This window comes from Saccostrea cucullata, unplaced genomic scaffold, assembly GCF_032062105.1.
Source record: "Saccostrea cucullata isolate Sc308-1 unplaced genomic scaffold, CSIRO_AGI_Scuc_v1 ctg119, whole genome shotgun sequence".
In the NCBI taxonomy this organism is placed as follows: Eukaryota; Metazoa; Mollusca; class Bivalvia; order Ostreida; family Ostreidae; genus Saccostrea; species Saccostrea cuccullata.
Window position 1 is genome coordinate 339,727 of NW_026929195.1, and position 22,339 is coordinate 362,065.

Consider the following 22,339-nt stretch of genomic DNA (forward strand, 5'->3'; position numbering starts at 1 on the left):
AATTTAAAGAAAACAACTACTCAAAAACAGCTAATCTGTGATTGATCATATTTACGTATGGAATCGTCCTCCGGTCGAGTAGATTAAACTTTGTTGAAATCATGATCCCCGGGGGTTAGGATGGGACCACAATGGCCGATCAGATCTACATAAAAAAATTTGCATGGGAAAACCTTTAAAAATCTTCTTCTTTAAAGCCATAATTAGTCATATCTATATGGAAGCATCCTCAGGTGGTAAAGACTCAGGTTTGTTCAAATCATGACTCCCGGATATAGGGTGGTGCAATAATGGGCGGTCAAATGTTAACATAAGATACCATACAAAGGAAAAATATTTTAAAATCTCCTCATGAACATCAAAGATGTGATTAGCTATCTTTACATGGAAGCATAGATGTCAGGTAGTGTTGATTCAACTTTGTTAGCTCACCTGATCCGAAGGCTCAAGTGAGCTTTTCTGATCAAAATTTGTCCGTTGTCTGTGGTCGTCGTCGTCGTTGTTGTTGAAGTCGTTGTTGTTGGCGTCGTTGTAAACTTTTCACATTTTGATCTTTTTCTCAAAAACCACTAGGCCTATTTCAACCAAACTTGCCACAAAGTAATCTTGGCTGAAGGGGATTCAAGTTTGTTCAAATATATAGGCGAGATACTTATGAATTAGTGAAAAATTAATGGCCTCTTTTAAAAATCTTCTCAAGAATCACTGGGCCAGCAAATATGAAACTCATGTGGAAGCATCCTCAGGTAGTGTAGATTCAAGTTTATTCAAATCATGAGCCCAAGGGTATGGTGGGGCCATTATGGGGAGTGTCAAAATTTAACATAGGAATACATAGGGAAAATCTTTAAAATCTTCTTGTCATGAACCACTGGACCAGCAAATATGAAACTCATGTGGAAGCATTTTCAGGTAGTGCAGATTTACGTTTGTTCAAATCATGATCCCCGGGGGTAGGATGGAGCCACAATGGGGGGGTCAAGGTTTAGCATAGTAATACATAGGGAAAATCTTTAAAAATCTTCTCAAGAAACACTGGACCAGCAAAGATAAAACTCATTTGGAAGCATCCTCAGGTAGTGTAAATTCAAGTTTGTTCAAATCATGACCCCCAGGGGTACTGGGGCCATAATGGGGGGGTCAAAGTTTAACATGATCATACATAGAGAAAATCTTTAAAAATCTTCTACTCAGGAACCACTGGACCAGCAAAGATGAAACTCATGTGGAGGCATTCTCAGGTAGTGTAAATTCAAGTTTGTTCAAATCATAACCCCCGGGGGTAGGATGGAGCCACAATGGGGGTCAAAGTTTAACATAGGAATACATAAGGAAAATCTTTAAAATTTTTCTTCTCAAGAACAGCAAAGCCATGATTGGTTATAGTTATATGGAAGCATCCTCATGTGGTGTAGATTCAAGTTTGTTCAAATCATGATCCCACTTGAACCCACTTTTATATTTAAATTTTTCAATACTGAACTGATTTTTGCTTTTAGTTAAAAATAGCCAGAGCTCAAGTGAGCGATGTGGCCCTTGGGCCTTTTATCTTAATTAACTTTGTAAAATTTATAATATGATACTGAAAAGGAAGTTCCAAGATATACCTTAAACCTTACAGCCGTTCAATGAACGAGTACGACTGGGACAACCATTTTTTGTCATTTTTACATTGTGACGTCAAAACAAGACCAAAATATTTATCTGTCGTCGTTGTCGTTGTACAGTTTTCACATTTTCACATTCTTCTAAAGAACCACTAGGCCAGTTTCAAGCAAACTTGGCATAAAATATAGATATCCTTGGTTAAAGGGAATTCAAGTTTGTTCAAATGAAGGGCCAAACCCTCATCCTTGGGGCCATGATGGACCATTAAATCTTTACATAGAAATATATAGGAAAAATCTTTAAAACTCTTCTTCTCAAGTATGGCGAAATAATACATGTATGCTTTATTGATATGGTGACATTCTCAAGAAATTAAGAATTCAAATCCCCCTCCCCCAACAAGTAAACTTTTCAATACTAAGCTGATTTGTGTTTTTAACTTGCCCATGTGCTCAGGTGAGCGATGTCACCCATGGGCCTCTTGTTCAAATTATGACCCTCGGGGACAGGGTGGGACCAGAATGGGCCATTAAAGTTTAACAAAGGAATACCTAGAAGAAATCTTTAAACATCTTTTTCAGAACATAAAAGTTCTGGTTGGTCATATTCATATGGAAGCATTCTCGGGTAGTTTAGATTTAATTTTCCTCAAATCATGAACCCTAGGGTAGGGTGGGGCCACAATTAGCGATCAAAGTTTTACATACTTTAGAAAGAATCTTTCAAAATCTTCTAGAGAATAATGAAGCTGTGATTGGTCATATTTATACTTTTCAATACTGAACTGACTATCTCAGTTTTTGCTCAGGTGAGGATGTTGTTCCTGGGTCCCCTGTTAAAAACCCTAGTGCTGTCACGTTAATTCGTACTTTTGCAATGTCCATGTAAAGGGTTCCTCTGAAGACATCACTTACTTACAGGTTTTTTAGTGGGTTTTTTTTATTTACCCAGATTTCAAATGTGTTTTTTAACGTTATCAATATGATGTGTATATACAGGGTGTCCCAGAATATATGATACCATTTCATGAATATATAAAATATAATGTAATGAATATTAAATGACAAGAAATAAATACACTATAAACATTGCATATACTGTCCAATTTTATTCACAAAATTTTATGGACAATGAAAGGAACGCGGAAAAATGAGTTCACTTTGAAAAATACTATTGTTTTTAACAAATGACCTGAAAATGACGTCCAATCTGGGTAATGATCATGTCTAGACATTGCATAAAATTCCATAACTTAAGACAACAATGCGTTTTTCCTAAGTTATAATCTAAATTTTCATTGGATATATACCTTTTTAGATAAATTAAAGATTAAGATTTAGGTTTAGTAAGAATATCTTAAGACTGAATTTGATAATTACAGTTTTGAAATGAGGGTACCTAGCTTATTTGATAAATCAATTTTGCTTCAAACAATATTTAGCAATTTTTTGACGTAATTATGTGGCTATATTACTCCGACTATGTGAAAAATTTTAACTGATATTTTTTTTGCTAAAATTGTAATTACTCAAATATTTAATGAGACAAATTTCAAAGAAATTGGTCAAGACCCGCGTTTCTGACAATAATTTAAAATGGTATCATATATTATGGGACACCCTGTATGTGCATTTATTCAAACTGCTGTATATTGCCTTCTAGAATCTAATTTTAATTTCTTTTCTTATTTGATAGAATTGTCTTTTTTGTGTCCTAATTGCTATAAAAAATAAAATAAAGAAGTTCAAATTCTGTAATATTTTACGATGACAGGAAAAGTACCTATGGGCTTTAATTACAAAAATTAAGTTTCCATTGAATCGTGTACTATAATTGAAAAATTCTTTCGGAAGTTCCTAAATTGTCAATGAAAATAAATGTTTAAACACATCTTTGTGTGAAGCCTTTAATTATCCGACGACAGAGGATCTATTGACCCATGAAAATAGACCTAGATATGCGAATACCTTTTACAGGTCGCTCGTGTGGAGCAATGGTACACTGTCTAATCTAGAGTCGGAAAATAAGGAGTCCCTCTAGAATTTTTTTTTACTCATATGGAGACGCCTCAACTTGCCGATGAAGAACTGCAAATTTTTGCCATGAAGCTGTGAGGTATTTTTTTCGTGCCAGCACCTACTGCGATACGGGACCTCGATTTATGCGGTCTCATCCGAAGAACCGGTCTCCACGTCCCACAGTGGGATTGGAACCAGCGACGTAAGGATTAACTCCTTACGCTGCGACTCTAAAACAGACGCTCTTACCGCTGCCCCACGCAGGCAACAAATGAAATTGTTAATATACATGAACAAATACTTGCTTACAGATCTAAAATACATGAGGCTTCCCTTGTCAATTTCAGTAGATCCCACCACTGACGTCAGACCTAAAGACAGACGCACGGGACCGATATGCATATCAGGCACTTGACCTTTCACTTGATGAAATTCACAATCAGGTTTAAGGTCAGACGACACGTTCCTCAAAAATATATAATTTTTCCCAAGAATTTGCCACTGAAGTGTATGTACTTAAGCAAGTTTCTTCACAAAAAATTAGTGTACCTTACCAGACATTTGGTCCAGATACCACAAGGTGTTATTTTTTATTTATCCCATATGGGTAATATTCTGAATGGTCTTTATCAGAATTTTTGGTGTACTTATATTTAAAAACATATTGAAAACAGTGTAGAAATCCAAAGAGAATGAAAGTTATGCACAATTTTTCATACAATACTAAGAAATACAAAACATATATTTGAGGAACGTGTCGTCTGACCTTAATTATCAAGAAATCAACTCACCTACCTTTCAAAACGGAAAAAAGAAACTTTATTATTCGTGATAAATCTTTATCACTCCAACTTTTCAATCGTCAACTTCCCTTACTTTTGTAGTAATACACCTACATAAGGGTTTATGTCTTGATTTATTCGATACACAAGAGAATGATCTATATACGTGCGAACAATTTCTAAAACGAGAAAATATTTTGACAAACAAATTAATGAAACAATGGTATTAACAGTCTCGTTTGATGTAATAATTTTAAAAAGTTCTGTGAGCGATATTATGAACTTGTCAGCACAAATAATCTATCATGCTTTCTGACGTTTCTCAAAGAACGAGTGCACTTATGGGCCCCGGTAAAATGTGAAAAAATAAACGATCAAATTAAGCAAAAATTTTCATATCAAGTCATCAATTGATATCTAAACCATACGATTCAACAAATTTTACCGCTTAAATTCACGAATATACAAAGAACAAAACTATACAATGTGGTAGGGGTCAGCCGACATTTGCGATTTTCTATAGTAAATCGAGAACGGTCATTCATTTCAAAGCCATTGTTAACTATGAGCCTAACGTTGTGCAAACTTGTGCGAATGAAAAAAAACGCATATTACATTTATAAAACTTGTGTGAAAGTATGAAATTTGCACACGATTAGGCTCGTACTTAAAATATTAAAAATGTATAAAAAGTACACTGTTTTTCCTATAGCAAGTGAGAGCTATTTACCTGCATGACCAATGTTGAACCCACGTGTGGAATAAATTATTTAAAATACCGATAGTCACGTGAGATCTACCCAGGTAAACATTCCTCAAAAGTGCTCACTGTAAAACATAGGCAGGTTTTGTTTCAGTAAGTCAAAGTCGTGCCGCTTAGAGATGTTTTTATGTATTTGTTTTTAAGAACATGGGAGGGTAAGGACATCTTAGTGTCGTTCATAAAGTGTCAAACATTTTTAACCTTCATGCAAGACAATTAAACAGGCATTGAAAGCCACCTATAACATCCCTTTTTAATTTCAAATCAGTGAAACTATTATTGTAATTTTTCAAATGCAAGAGTACCAATTTCTTAGTTTAATCATTTTAGGTACAGGAAACTACACAACTTCATTCCATATTTTTAAAAACAGGTTTGGCGCAAGAAATATCATTCCGCAAACGCGCCCGCCTATGATCCACCATCAGATTGTTCAAGTATCGATTTAAAATTTATTCCATTGATTTACATAAACGAAACTAAAAGAAGGTTCGGTACGACTTTTCCGGATTTATTGGGTATCTCCAAACTCTTTAAAATATATAATTGTTTCAAATCCACGCTGATTTAAGTGGCGCTTAACATGCTTTTTGATTAGAAATATCCAGTACTATCTAACTATTACCAATAGAGAACGATTTGTTTATATATTCTGAAGTAAAATGGCACATAAAAAGGGCCCATTAAGTATTGCTTAAGTGCACTTGTCCTTTACTGTAAGGCCATACTGTACAATTTTAATTGTCTACGAATTTTTGCCATTTTCCCGATCGTGACAAAGAGCACACGGCGTTTGTGACTTGTCGGCAGGGGATGTTCACGCCTCCGTGACACCTTTTCCTGATGGTTTTGGAGATCTGTGTTTGCTTTGTACCACCTCTTCTTTGTGTACATGGATTTAAGACATAAATACTGTTAGTCATCTTTATACTCTATTGTTTTTTTTTTTTGTTTTTTTTTTCTTTTTTTGCTCTTAATTTACATATTAAAGAAAATTTATGCCCCCTAGTCGAAGATTCTCGGGTATATAGTTTTTGCCTAGTCTGTCTGTCTGTATGATTGCTTGTCCACAAAAACTTTAACCTTGATCATAACTTTTGATCGGTCGGAGCTATTGCTTTCGTGTTTTAAAGATATAACTGTTCTTTCAGATTCTATAGTTTTTTATTAGTTAATAGTAGTTCGCCAAATTCCTTGCTCTGCCAATAAAAATCAAAATAAAAAATTCCTGTTTCATCACACTTTGCATTGACCCACCTTAGGTAATAAATAATCCTTGGTTCCGGAAGACCTGCATTGAACATAAACATTGTCTTGAAAATATCTAATTAAAGAATCTATTGAAGTTATGCAACATTACTAACAAAAGAAGCGAAAATTACAAACTTTCAAGAATATTAATTTTTTTTTCTTGAATTCAGAAAAAAAAAATGTTACGCAAGGGAGACATATTAAGAGTAGCCTTTACGTGTATCTTAAATTAGAAATATTTATCATGTGTTTGTTTGTTTGTTTTTATAAAAAGAAATGTCATAAAATTGACTTCTTTGAAGATAATAAAAAATTGAAGTAAAAACATTAGTACATTTTTGTATTTTACCCTTTTGATGACCCCCCTGTGATTTCTTAATTTTAAAAATTGTGCATAAACATTGTATTGCAGTACTGTAACAATGCTAAAAATTGACTGTAGTTGCCGGTCATGTGGAGAAGCCATGGGGAAGCTTACATCAGCAATATTAGTTGGTATCAGCTTAGTAAGAACCCATTAACTTATATGATGTAAATATTGGTATGTGCAACCTTTAGGTATGTCTCACAAAAATTCATGAGTAGCTGAAGAAATATCAAAAGATAAATATAGTTAGTAATATGTAATGTTGAGAACTTTTAATATTTTTTTATCAGCTGTATCAGTAGATATCTGCTCTTTTAATATCTACCTGCTTAGAGGCTGTTATCTTTATGTACAAATTCACTCTGCAAAGCACATTTATGTATATTATGAAACTGTAATAAACAAATTTACATTTGTATTTATTGACTGTGTTATACAAAATGTTATCTGTTTTGTTCATAATATGATTTTATTTTGATCAGTAAACTTTTTTTCAGCACATTTGTGACAAAAAAATTAACGTTAGTGAAATCAAAAATGGAAGCAGAAGGCTGTTCGGACGGAAGTTATGTCTTCGATATATACATGATATATAAAAGAAACGGCACACTAACGGTTTTTCTAAAATATGCCTGAATGAAAGTGCATACGCAACAATAGTATTAAACTGCAAGTATAGATTATAAAAGTAGCATATTTTGATGTAAGATATTTTGACTAGTGAAACACAAATACAATTTTGTTATTCATTTAAAAAAATGCTTCAATATGTTATTTTTTTTTCTTCCGGGACAGTTGATACAAACAGTCCTTATCAAAAATCTTGAAAATAACCACATAATTCAACTCTATATAAGTAAAATGAATACGTTTAACCGCAAAGATTAATAAGGATGGCGATAGAAAGGGGGGTTAACATCATAGAAAGTTTACAATTTTTTAAACTAAAAGAGAAAATTACTTCAGTTTAATTGAAATATGGAGATAGAAATCAGTATTCAAGCTCTCTGTGGTCGATCCCTTATCAGCAAAAGCAAATTATCATTAAGTTAAATGCTGACTGACGTTTTTCATGCGAATTTTTTATGCCATTATGATTTACTTTTGAGTTATGTCAGACTCTGATAATAATTACATTGTCGATATATCTAAATTTCGGGTTAATGCCCACATACAGCGTTTTCGTTTTTTCATGTATTAGTTTATGTATTGTCATCAGAATTTACGAAATGCCTACTTTAAACGAGGTTGAAATCCCTGAAACATTATTCAGTAGCCTGTCTCAGCAAAAATCAAGTAAAGAAAATCTACAAATTGCATGGTAAAGTTTCAATTGCTGCTGCTGCATTAATATATGTCAATTATTGACATAAGGAAAACAAAAGAATTATAATAGTTTTTAACTGAAAAACGTTAATGACAATTATTTTCATTTGAAATATTTTTTAAAGCAATAAATATAGTTAAAATTTAAAAACATAATAATTTAGAAAAAAATATTCTCACTACACCAAATAAAAAATCCTTAGCAGGAGATACTTCTATCATTCCAGGAGTTTGGTAAAATTAAGACTCACAACAGGTTCTCCTTTCTTTTCTTTAATAGTCCTCTTGTGATATATGTAATCTCTATTGAAATATGTTAATTAAGACACATAATATATTAAAAAAAAAAAAAAAAAAAAAAACATTATATATAAGATTTAGACTCTTCTTGCCTCAGATCAATGACAAAGGTACTACGGTGTTAATTTTATTTTCGTATACTTTCATCAATATGCAAAACGCTTTTCTTGTTTATTTAGTATTATGACAATAACAACTTCCCCAGAAACAGTGAGAAGTTTGGCGGGGGCGGCAGACCTGGTTGCAGGCACTATCAAACAAGCATCCTGATGTAGAATGAACTGATAAAATCCTAATTTTATAAGTATTATAATGTTTTCAAAGAAATATTCCTGATCCCCCAACATCAGGTGGTTACTTTTAAATATTTGTGGGCAGTAGACTTAACAAATACATTTTATATTGGTTAATGTGAATGTTTATCTTAGATTTTCAATAATTCAATTTAGTATTTTTTTATAATAAGTTCATTTCACTGTAAATGGCATTTGTGTTTGGTTGATTATACCCGCACTTTCTAAAGAAAGTTCGGGTATATTGTTGTTACTCATGTCCGTCCGTCCGTCCGTCCGTCTGTCACACTTTTCTTCCCTGAACTCCTCCTACATTTTACACAGTAGCTTAATCATCTTTTAAGAGATGGTTGGTGGTGTCATGTAGATGTGCAGTAAGGTTTCGGAATTTTGATTTTGCCCCGGGGGGTCAAATGGGGGTCGAAAAATGACATTTTTTGTGCAAAAAGTCCCGTCTTCCCTGAACTCCTTCTACATTTAACTCAGCAGCCAAATCACCTTTTGGGGGATGATTGGTGGTGTCATGTAGATGTGCAGTAAGGTTTCGGAATTTTGATTTTGCCCCGGGGGATCAAATGGGGGTCGAAAAATGACGTTTTTTATGCAAAAAGCCCCATCTTCCCTGAACTTCTCTTACATTTTACTTAGCAGCCTAATCATCTTTTGTGGGATGATTAGTGGTGTCATGTAGATGTGCAGTAAGGTTTCGGAATTTTGATTTTGCCCCGGGGGGTTCGAAAAATGACGTTTTTTGTGCAAAAAGTCCCGTCTTCCCTGAACTCCTTCTACATTTTACTCAGCAGCCTAATCACATTTTGGGGGATGATTGGTGGTGTTATGTTGATGTGCAGTAAGGTTTCGGAATTTTGATTTTTCCCCGGGGGTCAAATGGGGGTCAAAAAATGACGTTTTTTATGCAAAAAGCCCTATCTTCCCTGAACTCCTCTTACATTTTACTTAGCAGCCTAATCATCTTTTGTTGGATGATTAGTGGTGTCATGTAGATGTGCAGTAAGGTTTCAGAATTTTGATTTTGCCCCGGGGGGTCAAATGGGGGTCGAAAAATGACGTTTTTTGTGCAAAAAGTCCCGTCTTCCCTGAACTCCTTCTACATTTTACTCAGCAGCCTAATCACATTTTGGGGGATGATTGGTGGTGTCATGTTGATGTGCAGTAAGGTTTCGGAATTTTGATTTTTCCCCGGGGGGTCAAATGGGGGTCAAAAAATGACGTTTTTTATGCAAAAAGCCCTATCTTCCCTGAACTCCTCTTACATTTTACTTAGCAGCCTAATCATCTTTTGTTGGATGATTAGTGGTGTCATGTAGATGTGCAGTAAGGTTTCAGAATTTTGATTTTGCCCCGGGGGGTCAAATGGGGGTCGAAAAATGACGTTTTTTGTGCAAAAAGTCCCGTCGTCCCTGAACTCCTTCTACATTTTACTCAGCAGCCAAATCACCTTTTGGGGGATGATTGGTGGTGTCATGTAGATGTGCAGTAAGGTTTCGGAATTTTAATTTTGCCCCGGGGGGTCAAATTGGGGTCGAAAAATGACGTTTTTTATGTAAAAAGCCTCATCTACCCTGAACTCCTCTTACATTTTACTTATCAGCCTAATCATCTTTTGTGGGATGATTAGTGGTGACATGTAGATGTGCAGTAAAGTTTCTGAATTTTGATTTTGCCCCGGGGGGTCAAATGGGGGTCGAAAAATGACCTTTTTTGTGCAAAAATTCTCGTCTTCCCTGAACTCCTTCTACATTTTACTCAGCAGCCAAATCACCTTTTGGGGGATGGTTGGTGGTGTCATGTAGATGTGCAGTAAGGTTTCGGAATTTTAATTTTGCCCCGGGGGGTCAAATGGGGGTAGAAAAATGACGTTTTTTATGTAAAAAGCCCCATATACCCTGAACTCCTCTTACATTTTACTTAGCAGCCTAATCATCTTTTGTGGGATGATTAGTGGTGACATGTAGATGTGCAGTAAGGTTTCAGAATTTTGATTTTGCCCCGGGGGGTGAAATGGGGGTCGAAAAATGACGTTTTTTGTGCAAAAAGTCCCGTCTTCCCTGAACTCCTTCTACATTTTACTCAGCAGCCAAATCACCTTTTGGGGGATGATTGGTGGTGTCATGTAGATGTGCAGTAAGGTTTCGGAATTTTAATTTTGCCCCGGGGGGTCAAATGGGGGTCGAAAAATGACGTTTTTTATGTAAAAAGCCTCATCTACCCTGAACTCCTCTTACATTTTACTTAGCAGCCTAATCATCTTTTGTGGGATGATTAGTGGTGACATGTAGATGTGCAGTAAAGTTTCTGAATTTTGATTTTGCCCCGGGGGGTCAAATGGGGGTCGAAAAATGACTTTTTTTGTGCAAAAATTCTCGTCTTCCCTGAACTCCTTCTACATTTTACTCAGCAGCCAAATCACCTTTTGGGGGATGGTTGGTGGTGTCATGTAGATGTGCAGTAAAGTTTCGGAATTTTAATTTTGCCCCGGGGGGTCAAATGGGGGTCGAAAAATGACGTTTTTTATGTAAAAAGCCCCATATACCCTGAACTCCTCTTACATTTTACTTAGCAGCCTAATCATCTTTTGTGGGATGATTAGTGGTGACATGTAGATGTGCAGTAAGGTTTCGGAATTTTGATTTTGCCCCGGGGGGTCAAATGGGGGTCGAAAAATGACGTTTTTTGTGCAAAAAGTCCCGTCATTCCTGAACTCCTTCTACAAATTACTCAGCAGCCAAATCACCTTTTGGGGGATGGTTGGTGGTGTCATGTAGATGTGCAGTAAGGTTTCGGAATTTTAATTTTGCCCCGGGGGGTCAAATGGGGGTCGAAAAATGACGTTTTTTATGTAAAAAGCCCCATCTACCCTGAACTCCTCTTACATTTTACTTAGCAGCCTAATCATCTTTTGTGGGATGATTAGTGGTGACATGTAGATGTGCAGTAAGGTTTTGGAATTTAGATTTTGCCCCGGGGGGTCAAATGGGGGTCGAAAAATGACGTTTTTTGTGCAAAAAGTCCCGTCTTCCCTGAACTCCTTCTACATTTTACTCAGCAGCTTAATCACCATTTGGGAGATGGTTGGTGGTGTCATGTACATGTGCAGTAAGGTTTCGGAATTAAGATTTTGCCCCAGGGGATCAAATGGGGGTCGAAAAATAACGTTTTTCATACAAAGAGCCCTGTTTTCCCTGAACTCCTCTTACATTTTACTCAGCAGCCTAATCATCTTTTGGGAGATGGTTGGTGGGGTCATGTAGATGTGCAGTAAGGTTTTGGAATTTAGATTTTGCCCCGGGGGGTCAAATGTGGGTTGAAAAATGACGTTTTTTGTGCAAAAAGCCCTGTCTTCCTTGAAGTCTTCCTTAATGTTACTCAGAAGCCTAATCATCTTTTAGGAGAGTTAAATATTTTGAAAATTATGTAAAACATCAACGTCAAGGGGTAACAAGATGTGTTTGTGAAACACTATGCGCCCGGCGTCAACAAAGTTCGAAAAAGCTATTTTTAGCATATAGTTCACAGTCAAGGTCACAAGGTCATTGACCTTGGTGTTATTTGTAAAACTTAATTAGTGGGGTATGCATACTAAATATGAAGTCCCTATCTCCTATGGTTCAAAAGTTATGGCAAAAAGTAGAAAAAGCTATTTTTAGTATAAAGGTCACAGTTAACTTCACATGGTCATTGACCTTGGTGTTGTTTGAAAGAACTTTATTAGTGGAGTATGCATACTAAATATGAAGTCCTTATCTCTTATGGTTCAAAAGTTATGGCAAAAAGTGGAAAAAGCTATTTTTAGCATATAGGTGTCAGTCAAGGTCACAAGGTCATTGACCTTGATGTCATTTAAAGGAACTTAATTAGTGCAGTATGCATACCAAATATGAAGTCCCTATCTTCTATGGTTCAAAGGTTATGGCAAAAAGTGGAAAAAGCTATTTTAAGTATAAAGGTCACAGTCAAGGTCACATGGTCATTGACCTTGGTGTTGTTTGAAAGAACCTTTTTAGTGGAGTATGCATACCAAATATGAAGTCCCTATCTCCTATGGTTCAAAAGTTATAACAAACAGTTGAAAAACCTATTTTTAGCATATAGGTCACAGTCAAGGTCACAAGGTCATTGACCCTGATGTCATTTGAAAGAACTTTATTAGAGGAGTATGCATACTAATTATGAAGTCTCTATTTCTTATGGTTCAAAAGTTATGACAAACAGTTGAAAAACCTATTTTTAGCATATAGGTCACAGTCAACATCACAAGCTCATTGACCTTGATGTCATTTGAAAGACCTTTATTAGAGGAGTATGCATACCAAATATGAAGTCTCTTTCTCTTACGGTTCAAAAGTTTTGGCCAAGGTTAAAGTTGACAACAGACAAACAGACAAACAGATAAACAGACAAACAGACAGGACAAAAACAATATGCGCCCCGAAAAAATTCGGGCGCATAAAAAAACATCGCATGCTGGGAAACACCTTGAATTCTTATGAGTAATTTATGTACATGTCAAATGTGAGAGTCATATCTCATCTCAATCAAAAGTTATAAGCAAATGCAACATTTTTGAAAAGTAGGTTAGGCTTGATCGCTTCAAGGTCAAGGTCACAGTGTAAAAGTCATGATTTATTTGGAAAGGTCTTATCACAGGTAATAATATACATGCATTATGATATGAATGCCCTAACTTTTCTCTTTCAAAATGATGAATTTATAACAATTTAATTTTTTTGCAAGTTGGTCAAACTTCTAGGTCACATGTAAAAAAAAAAACCATGCCATTCTCACAGGTAAATATATATACTAATACATAAGTTTAATATGAATGTCTCTTCTCATTCAGTAGATATAACCGTGATAACCAAGGTTAAATTTATTGAGACAGATGGACTGAGTCTGACATACAAATGTACATATTTCTATATGAATTGGGTAAAATTGGCCCAGTGGTTCTAGAGAAGTTAAAAATGTAAAAAGTTTTCAGACAAACAGATGGACAACACGTTACGACAGACATTATATGCTAAGGAAACCAAAAAAGCTCAAATGAGTGTTTTGAAAGGGTTACGATATGGTTGGAGTATTTGAAAAGCTGTTTTTTTTCCTGCAGAGATATGCATGACCAACATATTCATGTTTTATATTTTCTTTAGTGATTTGTTTGTTTGTTGTGAATACATCTTCCCTCATATGGAGACACCGCCAAATAATAATGAAGATAAGATGTGTTTGTGAAACACTGATGTCCCAGTATGGAAGCCTATGGCGAAGGTTGAAGTTTCTCAAATATATGTCAAAATCAAAGGTCAAGGTCAAAGGGTTCAAATTGTTAGTATCAGAAGAAAGTCTTGTCACAAGGAATGCACATGTGAAATAAAGAAATCCCTAGTAATTCCTGTTCAAAAGTTAATTGCCAAGGTTAATTTTTTTGTTTAAGTGGTTCAAACTCTAGGGTCAAGTTCAAACATATTTATACCTGTTGACAGTCCACAATGAATACAATATGTCATGATAAGTATGAAAGCCCTAGCACCTACTGATCAAAATTTAGGCAGAGTTTAAAGTTTGGTATTTTTCTTGTAAAAATGTGTATCCCATGTCAAGCGATCAGAGGTAAAAATTAATGGTACCCAAATAAAAGGTCTTATTAAATTGTCACAAGAAATAAACCTATAAAATGTGGAAGCTATTTGTATAGCCCATCCCACTTAAAACTTATGGGCAAGCTAACTAGGATTTAATTTCTGCAGACTTATAGACAGACATAATAAACACAAGAAACAAAATATGTATAATAATTAGTCAAATGGAAAAAAATATACTATTTAACTGGAATAACAAAATACATTGTTATTTCAGGGACAGGAAGTGGGTAGGAAGATTGGAATCCCCCCATCCCCCCCCCCCATCTGGCATTTGCTTTGTTATTTAAACAAGACTATATACTGTAGCAAGTAAAAAATGACTCTTGACATCCTCTCCCTGTAAACTTAGAAAACATTGACCTCACTATCATTGTTTTTTTATTTGTTTATTTGTTTTCATCTTTTTCTCCTGCTTGTCACGAAATTCTGGGCTGGAATTTTTTGACTGAGATGTGAACCCCCCTCCCTACTCCCGAAAAAAATTCTGGATCCGCACCAGTATTGGCAGTAACTGAATGTCACATCGACAACGGGAGATAACTTCACAATATGAAATTCGTCTAGTGTGGCATGCGATGATCTTTCACCCTTTTTAAACTTTAACCTAATAGTTTGGGTGTATTTTACCCCCCACTATACTAAAACTTCTACTTACCGACTCCCTGTGTCTCAACTTCATGAAATATAAATCCAATTATAACTCAAAATGAATTAATCCAATGCACACCAGACTGCAGCCATGTGCCATTTTGGCGAACCTTCGTCGATTCCATCACCTTATCAGATGAAGTGGGAATCGGCCGAGGTGTGCCAAATGGTGTTTAATCTATAAATATGATAATGGGTGACGCAACGTGATGTGATGTAGAAATTTACATGTTCACATGTATAGTACAAGAACAAATTTTAAATTAATTCATAACAAACGATATTAAATTTTAACAAACCTTTTCCATCTAGCCTATTCCAAAAAGTATGTGCTGTGTGATTGTGGTGTCGAGGGGGGGGGGGGGGGGGTTAGTAAATTTAAAAAGGTCCTATTATGAGCAAAACATATATCAAAATCTAATTTCAGACGCGGATCCAGAAATTTTTTCCGGGGGGGGGGGGGGGTCCTCCTCATTCAAAAAAAAATCCTATCCCAGAAATTGACAATCAAAAAAAAAACCTAAAGTAAATCTCACCCAAACGTCAAAAACCTATATCGTGGAGGGGTGGGTGGGGTGGGAGTAATGGTGACTTCTATTGCCGCAAATTAAATGTTTAACTTTTCATACTTACTTTACACATATTCGTGTTTACCAGGGGGGGGGGGATCTGAATTTTCCAAGGGGAGTCAATTGTAACTTTTTCCTTGTTTTAGTATATACATTTTTTAACCTTGTAAATTCCAGGGGGGGGGGTCCTGACCCCCCCCCCCCGACAGATCCGTGCATGAATTTACATCATTAATAAAATTCAGACTGGTATATAATGAATTAAACATGTATAAAATAAATATAAGAGGTTCTGAGTTATTGGTCACAGGGTCTGAGAATTTCATACTCAATTTGATGAATACATGTAAATTATAGAATTATTTTGACTATTTCTTTGGAAAGCCGCCCAATATGTAGGAGCGTGTATTTAGAGGCAAACACCTTAGTGCGGGTATTACTGTCTCATGACAGCATCTAGTTTATAAGTCTGTTATAAGTCTGTTTATTACTCACTTGACCCTACTTTACATGTACACTGATGATATATAATCTCTTAATATGTTAATTAAGACACGGATTATAAAAAATGCATAAGATTTAGACTCTTATTGCCTCAGATCAATGCGAAAGGTGCTACGGTATTAATTATATTCTCGTATACTTTCATTAATTAATCAATATGCAAAATGCTCTTCTTGTTTATTTAGTATAATTATGACAACTAGAGCAAAGCTCGTTGCAAAGCAACGAGTAGGTCTTCCGTCCTGTTTTGACCGGAAGTGACGTCAACAAAAGAAAACAATGAGCTAAGTCGTCTCCAGTCACTTTATAATTTCAATTTTGCATCAAAACCTTAAAAAATAAGCTATTTTTGGCTATTTCCGGTTTGACCGGAAGTGATGTCGAAGGGCGGTAAATTAAGTTTTATGCTTCCAGTGACATATGTTACCCAAAAACTTGTAAAGAAAGGCAAAAATATGCATTTTATGACGACTTCCGGTTGACCGGAAGTGACGTCACCGGACGCATTTTGACGACTTCAATAGATTTAGCTTGACATTTTAAACAACTTTGCCTCTTGGACGTATTACAAATTCTCAATACTTTTTGAGATATCTGGAAAAAACTTTTGGCCCCTCTAGATCCCTTAATTTAGGGGTCAGCCCTTTTTTCGAGATATCATTTGAAAGATCTTGTAATTTTGCACAAATTTTGTTCTATATGTTTTAACAAAATATTTTTAGTTTAGTAGATAAAAAGCTAAATATGTGTAAATTTTCACTCTTTTATGCGTTCTAATTTTTGACCCCTATATAGCACCGTTTTGAATAGAGGAATCGAAAAACAAAAACCGCTATGCACAACTTCAATCCTTCTATTGTGTAAAATCAGTAAAATTTCTGCTCCAGCTTTTGCCATCTCCGAGCCTTTGTCTGGAAATGAAAGCTTATAAATTTTCGTTTAAAGGGAAATAACTCAAAACCGGAAGTGAATTTTTGAAATGCTAGACAAAATTCTGATAGAGTTTAGTAACGTCTATAAACTCTGAAAATTTGAGCAAAATCCATTGAGAAATGAGTGAAATATGAGGCCTGAAAGTTGGCATCTAGGAAAGGGAAAAAAAAAGAATAATAAGAATAATCTTAATCATCAGAATCAGTAGAAGGTCTTCCGTTGGAAACGGAAGACCTTAATAACATTTTCCCCAGACACAGTCAGGAATTTGGTGGGTGCGGCAGACCATGTTGCAGTCATTTTCAAACCGGCATGCTGAAGTAAAATAAACTGATAATAAATCCTAATTTTATAAACATTAATATTTTCAAAGGATTATTCCTGATCTCCCAGCATTAGGTGGTTACTTTTAATATTCGTGGGTAGTAATCTTACATTGATATTGGTTTGTGTTTATCTTAGATTTTCAATAGTTCATTTCACTATATATTTTTTTTAAAGTTCATTTCACTGTAGATGGCATTTGTGTTTGGTTGATTGATAAATCTGCTTAATACTCACCTGACCCTACTTTACATGTACACCGATAATCTAGGCAAGCTTCAACCTGACCTTCTGGACAGTCAACCTTTCTATCACATTGACCATCATAAACACAACAGAATGCTGTAAAGTATGACACATGATCGATTCTTTTGTTTCATTTCAGTCCTATCTGCTGACCTCATTTTTTTTTTTTTTTTTTTTTTTTTTGAAAATGGCTCATATTCGTCTTAAGGATAAATACACACAATTTTACATATTTTAAAAAAATCAGCAAATTTAAACATAGATTTATATTCATATAAGGAAAATGAATGTTTTCCAGGTGAATTGTGAAAACCTGGTAAGATTGTTATTATGCTTCCTGTCAGTTTGTCTCTATATAACCCATACCCTACTATTCTCGCATAGTGGTTTAAGGATTTATATAGCGTAAACATACTATGCCGAAATAGTGCACGGCTTTATTTTCTGAATAAAATTCATCAATACACTCACCGGGAATCGAACTGACGACCAAGAGGTTGCTAGTCCGATGCCTTATCGATTACGCCACAGAGACGATCACTGATTGGGAGAATTTTATTAGATATATAAACTTAATTTATACAATTGACACAAGAAGGAGAAAATAGCCAAATATTATTTGAAAACAGTTATATTTATTCTAAGGAATCTTAGATAAATGTGTACAACAAAGTTTCAAACTAATTACATACAGATCGTTAGATGAATTGATATCATGGGGTCATTAAAACGCTTTTTTATATAGCGCTTGATTGAAGGATGTAAAAGAAAATTATCAATGAGAATCCACGTCTGTAAACAAATCAGTCTTACTAAAAAAACAGAAAATAAAGATGAGTATCTTTGGGACAGAAAATTCTGACTTATTTAGAGAAAATACTTGTAACCAAAATAACTAAGCATGCAACTAATTTTAGCATGAAGATTTTGAATGAGTTTTTGCAAGTGCGCTGTGTTACCAACATTATTTTCAGGAAAAAATCAAATGGATTACCGCATAAATAATAACAACAGTCAGCGTAATAATAACAATAGTGTTGCATTATGCATGTACTATGCCTAAATAGTAGGCAGGGTTTGACACATAGTGCACTCGCCTCCGGCTCGTGCACCATGTGTCAAACCCTGCCTACTATTTAGGCATAGTACATGCATAATGCAACACTATTATATAAATAACGCTAAAATGTGTACAAATGAACATGTACAGGTGTAAAAGGACAAAAAGTCACATATTTAAGCACCAAAGACAACTTTACTTATCTTTTATAAGTCAGGAAAGTATTTTTAACGTTTATTTTATTCTAATCCAGACAAAAAAGCATTCCATACATCATTTTCGTCTGTGTTATTTATCCTTCAGTATAATAATTATATGGGGAATACTCATGATGATTATGATTAAATAATTATATATGGACATGACTTTTCTCACCATATTTTCTAATATTTTCTATATTTTCTAAAACAGAAAAAAACGTGAAAGAGATTCGAAGTTAGTGAGTTTTGATGTTACTTGTTTATATACAAATACTCCTCACAAGTTAAGGATATAAGCTATTTCCTTCTGGACTGACAAGCATCCAGATGTAATCCAGTTGAAAATTCCTTAAGAGTTTATCCTTGAAGAATTAAAATTAGTTTGACAAAATGATCATTCGTTTTATTTTTTTTTATATCAAGTTACATGTATATCTACAAACAAATAGGACAGCATTGGAAACAAAAGTTGCTTCAACTTACGCAACCTTAGTTCTAGTTTTGGAAAAACTTTTTCAGAATGCAAATCATTTTTTGGAGAAGAATTTTCTTAACGAAATAAGAGTTATCTATAGAATCAAAGTTTTTATTATTGTAAATCAGAGTATTTCTTACTATAGATTTCCGACTGTTATGCTTTTAAATCTAAAATTCAAACATGCACATATAGACCTATATTAAATTGAAGTATTACATATATATTCATATATTATTTTTAAATTTTTCTTTACAACACTCTTGTCAAATTTTAGAGATTTTATGCTTTGAAATCTGGACAAAAGTTAAAGTCAGATTAAAGTTTCATAGTAAATCAAAGTATTAAAGTTTTAACTATAATAGTTAACTACAGTAAATTTTTATTAGGGTTGGTCTATACATTGAAAGAAACTGGAAACATTATTTAGATGACTGCTTCAATTTTGGACAAAACCTCTGCTAGATCTACAACATTTTAACTGCATTTTAAATCGGATTCATGAAAGTATGCATTATACAGATATCAACGAAATTGAGTTGCAATTTTAAGACATTCTTGTTATAAAAAAGGAAGAAAATCAGAAGAGATTTCTTCTACAAAAGCACAGACTCCCATCAATATTTGATTTTCAACCCATACCAACCCACCCCATACCAAACGAAACATCACATTTATTTTGGCCAGAATTTGTACTGTTGTTATTGATGAGGATCGCAGAAATACGAAACCGTCTTAACAAAGAATATTTCTTTTCACACAAAAATATCCATCAAACTTTATTGAAGCTACTATACGAAAGGCGAAGGAAATATCCATAATGGCTTACGAACTTTAAGACAGCACGAGGAGGAAAGCAGCGAAACGAAAAGATTTAACTCACCTGTTACAAACAGCCAAAAGATGACTACGTGTTTCAGAAGTAAATACATTCCCTCGATGTGTCGTTTTCTGCACCAATCTCCTAGGTCACTCTAGAAGTATATATATGCGAGCTTCCCGGATATATTTCGAACATATGTTGATATATAATAATAAAAACGCAAAAGAAAAGAAATAAATATGTTGATATATAATAATGATAACGCAAAAAACCTACCACGCTCTTTTAATAACGGGTTTTAAATACGAGTAATAATTATGAAAATCGTTGAATTCACTAAACATTTCTGTTATCATAAAACACCTGTGATATGGTGATTCATGTACAGTGGAACCTCATTTATCTTGACGCTTTGGTTCCTAGTCAATTTGTTCGGATTTGTGAAACGTCCGGATACCTGAATTACCGTTGTAGAGTAGGATTTCCCCCATAGCCAGCTTTCCCCCCGGAAATCGAACTCTAGAGTAGGATTTTACCCCGAGGGGAAATCTCACATCAGAGCCAAATTTCCCCCTCTTTCTTTCTGTTATAAAGTCTATTTGTACCATAGTTAGGTGTGATTTCTTTTGTTAAAAGTGTGGGTTTTCTGTACATAACCTACACTTTTCTATAACTCCTCCCATCGAGTCGGGACAAAAGAACTATTTATAAAACGATCATGCACGGTTTTGAAATGAAACAATCACACGGGCTTGTTATACCAAATTTAGGAGAGTAAAAAGGAATAAAAATTTTCAATTGTATACAGCATTTTGTAATAAATAACAGTTAAAAACGGCCATTAATACTTTAACTTTAGTTAAAAGTGAAGAAAAAAAACCCCTTCAGAAATCGCTTGATTTTTTAAACATTCTTTTTTATTAAATAGTGTAATGACCAGGGTGACGTTAGCTTAGTAGATTCCAATATATCGTTCTTTTGATAACCAACAAAGGAAACACGGTACATACTTGACTTAAAAACAAGTGTACACTACTGTACTTAAATAACCTTTTCGATTGCGGATCTAGCCGATCAAAGATCTAATTTTCATTAAATTGAAATATACATAACCTCTTACAAACATTTCAATCAACGTACCACTGTGCACGGCAAAGTTTGTATCAGGTTTACAAAAATTTAAGTTAAACCACGTTCATAATAAATTCAAATTACTAGTATGTAATTTTGACGACTGAAATTTACGAGAAAAAAAATCATATCAATTTAACATACTAGTATATCATTGAAACCAAACTCGTTATTTTTTCGATTACATAAATCAAACTTTTTAAACGGGTCTAGATATGTTTAATTTTTTTGTCGCTTGCGTGGCCCAGTGGTTAAAGCGCCTGCCCTAGAGTCACATAGTAAGGAGTTGAATCCCACTGTGGGACGTGGAGACTTATTAAGTATAAACAGAAGTCCCGTGTCTCAGAAGGTGTTGACAGGAAGAAGATCCCTCACTGCTCAATGCCCTTGAGTGCCGAGTATAGGGCAAAATTTGTAGCAAAATTTGAAAAGTATTGTATACAAATCACTTACCCTATATTCCATTGACGTGGTCAGAAGGACACGAAGGAGCGTAAAATCATATAAAATCCAAATGCATTTTTGAAACCAAACACTTGATGTTTCAATCACGCGAACCAGTCCGACCGATTCCTAGGCTGACTTATATATGAATGATTTTTGAAAACTATGGTACAAGTCATTTACCCCACATCACACTTTTGATTATGTATAGATACCCGATGGGCGTGGTCATAATGACAACTCGGGAGCTACGCTCCCTCGTGTCATTATGACTACGCCCATCGGGTATCTACACATAACCAACAGTATGATATGGGGTAACTACTACATAAACTACAGACACAATATTTTTATGAAAAAAAGATTAACGACAAACGTGAATTTTAAATCATGGAATCTTAGCCAAAATATGTAACATTCAAAAGAAATGTGAATATTCTCAAAATATGATGAAACAAACAAAAATGGATGTCTGGATTGGTATATATTTATGGACCTATTTCGGTTGTGAATGATAAACTTTCTAAAATATTTTTAAAAATTGTAAACTTACCACGGTGTTCAATTTCCATCCTTCTGTATTTCTGTGTGTCTTAAAGTCAATCAAACAT